Consider the following 6,000-nt stretch of genomic DNA (forward strand, 5'->3'; position numbering starts at 1 on the left):
GTTATTGTCCATGCATTCCAGGAACCTCCTGGACTGCCTGTGCCCTGCTGTGTTGTCTCTCCAACAGATGTCAGGGTGGTTGAAGTCCCCCATGAGGACCAGGGCTTGTGACCGTAAGGCTACTCCTATCTGGCTATAGAGCGCTTCGTCTGGTCTGTCCTCCTGGCCAGGCAGCCTGTAACAGACCCCCACCATAACATACCCTGTCCATCCCCGTCCTCTGATCTTGACCCATAAGCTGTCTGCAGCTCCTCCTCCATCCCCAGGTGGAGCTCCACGCACTCCAGCCGGTTGCTGACGTGGAGAGCAACACCCACTCCTCATCTCCCCTTCCTGTCCTTTCTAAAAAGCCTGTACCCCTCCATGTTGACGCTCCAGTCATACGAGTCATCCCACCACATCTCCGTGATGCCAACAAGGTCATAGTCCTGCTCGTGTGCAAGCATCTCCAGCTCTTCCTGTTTATTTCCCATGCTGTGTGCATTGGTATAGAGACACTTCAGCTGGCCCCTCGACAAAGCCGGCTTGCTGGCTGGAGCGACAGGAATTCTTTTGGACCGCAGTTTAAGTTCATTTGCACACACCTGCGATCCTTCCTCAGCTTCTGGACCCTCAGTGCACTGGCACCATGCTGACAGTGAGCAGTGAGCTGAACTGTGCTCCCTCTCCCAGAGCAACACTAGTTTAAAGCCCTCTTGATGAGTCTGGCAAGTCTTCGTCCAAACACACTCTTCCCCTTTTCATTTAGGTGCATGCCATCCGCCCCTAGCAGCCTGGGCTTCTCAAAGCACGCCCCGTGGTCGACATACCCAAAGCCCTGGCTGTAGCACCACTCCCTGAGCCACGAGTTGGCCTGCCAGATATGTCTGGCCCTGGAAACATTCAAGGCCAGGTTGGATGAGGCTCTGAGCAACCTGATCTAGTCGAAGATGTCCTTGCTCCTTGCAGGGGAGTTGGACTAGATGACCTTTAAATGTCCCTTCCAACTCAAACTATTATTCTATGATGAAAGTAACTTTTTTTTTTTTGCCTTGAGGCAGTAATTCAGACCAAACGTGATCGGATGGTGCCACCATGTGGTCTGCGTCAAAAAGTTCTTTCCTTTAGTGCTGGGCTAAAAAGATGCTGTAGGAACAGCCCAAGAAACTCTCAACTACCAAAAGTGAAGTTATTTTGCATTTCCTTACCTTCTGATAGAGGCAAGACATCTTTGTCAACTGCACCTTCGAACAGCGCTGGGCAGAATTTCAGCTGACACCCATCTAAAGCAAACACACAAATATTCTATTGGGAAAAGTCATAAAAACTTGGTGAATTGTCTTCCTGTTATGTAACAATAAACAAAATAATTGCATTTCTTTACTGCATTTATGTATGTCAGCGATCACAATAAAATGATGGTTTGGAGACTAAAGTAAAAGACTAACCTGGTAGGAAGAGAGGGCTCACAGGAATATCAGGGACATTAGAAATGCCTTGCAAGGTCTGACCTGAAAGGACATCTAAACAGAAAGGAAGAGGAGGGTGTTTAATAAGGGGTGAGAAGCTTGATGTGCCACCTGAGGCAGCTACAGCACCTGACAGGAATTAAACCTGATGTTGCCAAGACATGAGAGGGAAGATGAACTCAGTCAGTACCCCTTGGGAAAGCTTTTTTTTTTTTTTTTTTTTTTTAAGAAGAATTGTTTTTTCATCCTCTTTTGTTTACTTTAGTTGTTCCAAGCAATATATGCTCCCTGATCACACAATATCCACCTGGAGGAAACCCTGGTCTCATGATTTTTCACAACCTGAAATCAACACATTTAGGATTCTTATCCATCACTATCATTACTTGACTATCAACTGACTGGTAGCCAGTGACTATTCTCTGTCACTGTCATTATTCTTACAGTTCCAAATCTATATTTTCTGACTTCTCTACTGGTCTTGATACAAAATGTATCAGGAAACTATTTTAAAAATAACTATTTAAAATATATTCAATATTTCAAATGACAAGGCATGTATCTGAGCCACTGCACACATTCAGTGTGAGTGAAAGAATTTATCCAAAGTCTTTCCTGACCTTATTTTGAATATATCTTAAATTTATTAGGTAAGCGAAGCATCTCAGTATTCATGAGAAAATTCCATGGGCAAAAATCTGTCATCTCTGTGCAATTAGTCTTATCAGATGTTATTTCCTACCTTTTGATCTTGACAGGTAGCACCAGAAGTTCTTCTAAACAGTGTCAGGATTCTTCTATGAGACATCCTTGCTTTTCATCACAATCGTTTTCATTTGAGAGCATGAAAGTCTATGGCTTGTCAAGTAACACATAACGAATAGGAAGCTTGGTGTTTTCTATGAAAAACAGAAGCATAGAGAGACTTTTTTATTAGATGGTGTTGTTTAAAACAATATTACAACTTTTGTTAAAAAATACTTATTTAGAAGAAGAGTTTTAAGAAGTAAGAGTATAACAGAATACAGAAAGAGTGAAAAATAATGGTACACAAATCTCTCATATACAGAAACAGACAAGAATTTCAATAAGAACAAACACTTTTTTAATTGATAGATCCAATCTAAGAATGAAATTGTAAGATTTCTAATTGGCCTGTAGAAAGGCCAAGCAACATCAAAAGAATAAGTTAGCATGCCTACAAAATGTCTTTCTTTGCTTTCCAAAATTGTATGTTACGCATCTCTTGGCTTTCACTGTTTCTATCCACTGTGTCACAGTGTTGTGCCTTATCCTGAAGGCGGCTGTGTTTCATGTGAGTCATTCATCCCTACAATGTCCGAGTATTTTTTTCACTGCATGTCTCCCATATTCCGCTGTGACTAGGAGTAAATTAGTAGCTGTAGTTTCAAGACTACAACTCTTCTCCACTGCAACATTTATTTCAGGAAAATACTGTGCTACAATACAGCAATACAGAACGCAGTTAAAATTCATCAGAATAATTATTCAGTAAGTATCTTTCACCACTAGGACATGAAGTTCGCAGGGGAAGTCTTTCTCGCTACCTCAGTGCTTTGACTGAGTATTTTTTCCTGTCTAGAGCAAATTGTTGCTATATGACGTGCTTGGGAGGACAAACAAGTTTTTTGAAAAGTGCTTCTCTTGACAAAAATCTCTCCTAACTGTTTTTCTGACCTCCAAATGTTAAGATTTACAACTGCAAGAGAAGCCCAAACAGCCCACTGATGATATACACCCTTACAGTATTTTCCTTTAAACTGCCAGTAGCACTTTTTCTAAAACCTGTTCTCCATATTATGGGGAGTGCTGCGCACTTTGGTTCTGCTAGTGCTATTTGCAGATGCTTGTCAGAGTCAGAGTCAAATCTATGGAATTAAAGCCCGGATGCTTCTAGCTCCTCTGTGCTTATCTCTGGACGTTTCATAAATTGTGAGTCCTACAGAGACATTTTTTTGTTTACACTGTTTCATCAGTACAAAGGGAGTTCAGAGCAGGTACTACCAGATTAGGCCTGATTTTATGTTGGTAGGGATGAGGATGACTGTACTAGCCACTGCTTTGACTAGCACCTCTGACTCTGAAGTGGAGCACTCCAGAAATAAAAGGGCAACCTGCTACAGATTTACCTGGGCCACCAATACTCTGCAGCGCAGACTTGCTACAGACTCATATCCTCTGGACACAGAAAAGAGTCAGCGATACAGTCAGTGGTGGCTTACAGAACTGGGAGTGTAAGAGCTATGTAGAGCTGACCATATCTGCCTTTTTCACTGAATTCTTTTTGGTCGTTTTGTTTCTGCCCAGGCTTTGACAACTCCAGGCCAGTCTTTGACTTTCCATTCCATTTGACACTGTCCCGCACGACATCCTTCTCTCTAAACTAGAGAGGCATGGGTTTGATGGACGGACCACTCGGTGGATAAGGAGTTGGCTGGATGGCTGCACCCAGAGAGTGGTGGTCAACGGCTCAATGTCCATGTGGAGACCGGTCATGAGTGGCATCCCTCAGGGGTCCATGTTGGGCCCAGCCCTGTTGAACATCTTTATTGGCAACATGGACAGTGGGATAGAGTGCGCCCTCAGCAAGTTCGCTGATGACACCAAGCTGTGTGGTGCCGTCGACACGCTGGAGGGGAGGGATGCCATCCAGAGGGACCTTGACAGGCTGGAGAGGTGGGCCCGTGCCAACCTCATGAAGTTCAACCAGGCCAAATGCAAGATCCTGGACATGGGTCAGGGCAATCCCAGGCACAAATACAGGCTGGGTGGAGAATGGATTGAGAGCAGCCCTGAGAAGAAGGACTTGGGAGTGCTGGTGGATGAGAAGCTCAACATGAGCTGGCAATGCACACTTGCAGCCCAGAAGGCCAACCACATCCTGGGCTGCATCAAGAGGAGTGTGGCCAGCAGGCCGAGGGAGGTGATTCTCCCCCTCTACTCCACTCTGGTGAGACCCCATCTGGAGTACTGTGTCCAGTTCTGGAGCCCCCAACATAAGAAGAATGTGGATGAAGATGATAATGATGAGGAACCAAATGACACTGAGACTTTTAAAATTAATTTTTAGGGTCTGTATTCTCATTCATGAGCTCCCTTGCCCAGGTCCAACGCATTTTTGTTTTGCCATTTGGTGGCAGAACATGGGGTTGAATACAAGGCTCTGAAACAATACTATATCTTTAATCACAAACTAGATAATATATCTGGTAGTCCAACGATCTTCTACTCTGTAGTCCCAAAAAAAACCTCTGTTGATCCAGCTGAACCTGAACTCTAGGTCCTGAATGTAAGGCAGAGCCTGCCTCATTCTTCTGTCCATCAATCTATGCCTTATCTTGCAGCTTTAGAAATGAGACAATAGATAATTTTCCGAGTAGACTAGGGAGGACTCAAGAGTCGATCCTTTCTGAATCCTTGTGATTTTTCTGTTTTCTATTGTCTTCTGATGAAAATCATCTTAGATACTTCCAATCCCTCTTCTCTCATCTCAAAATTCCCAGCCCAACTCCAGTCAGCTCAACCCATCCCAAGAAAAATCTGAACAGATTTATTTCTGTTGCTGAAGAGTAGTAATATAAAGTCTGCCTGCTTAGTTTATTGACTGTTCTTCTAAAGAAGGCAGCAGTAAGTGATTAATAAGCCAGTCAGAGGGTATTTTCTCTGACATTATCTGAAGATCAGATGTAGGTTGTCCTCACCAAACCAGAATATTTTATAATATATTCCTGAGATCTGGCAACACTCATTGTTTCAAAAGACATGTGACTGTCTTTCTCTACTATCTTTGTCTTCAAAAGTGGAAAGTGGAAGCATTCTTGCTGACATTAATTCCCTTATTACTGCTTCCCCTTACTATTTCTGATGGTTGTCTAGTTAATGAAATCTCCACAATATTGCCTGTTTTCTTAATCTCAATCCATGCCCTGTCATGAAAGTCTTATTTATGCCTTAGGATTTTTCCCTGATCAGTCCAGAGCTTTTTGGTTAAGATCAGATGGTCTTAATTGAAAGGGTCAGCAGTCATTTCTGGTGTATGCCCCTTAATTCCACATTTTAGTCTTAGAGAATGCTTGCTTTCTTAAGTTTGACTGGCCTATGCCAAATAGCCTTACTGTTGAGTGCTTTACTTTTGTAAGTGATATGTGTCACTTTTGTATGCTGTCTGTTCCTTACATTTTCATAATCTGTCATAATTTTCTTTCCTGAACTTCTAAATTGTTCAGATCGTCATTGTAAGTCAATGTAATTCAATTTACTGATGCAGGTTTCTGTATGCTAAACATCTGCTTCAGAAGCCTTATATCTTAGAAGTGCTCATCCCCTAAGTCTTTCCCAGAATTAATCAGGAGTTTCTCTACTGAAAGTTTCATCGGTGTAAAACTGAAAGCACGCATGAAAGTGTGCATGAAGCTGCTATCAAGCTCCTTGTACTTACTGCTGAGTGATTTTCTATGTCTGGAGTTTTCTGCAGTCATCCAGTGCTTGGATGCCTGTATTCACAACTCCTGGCCCTTACAGCTCAAGATCT

This window comes from Chlamydotis macqueenii, chromosome 3, assembly GCF_036417535.1.
Source record: "Chlamydotis macqueenii isolate bChlMac1 chromosome 3, bChlMac1.mat, whole genome shotgun sequence".
Classification (NCBI taxonomy): Eukaryota; Metazoa; Chordata; class Aves; order Otidiformes; family Otididae; genus Chlamydotis; species Chlamydotis macqueenii.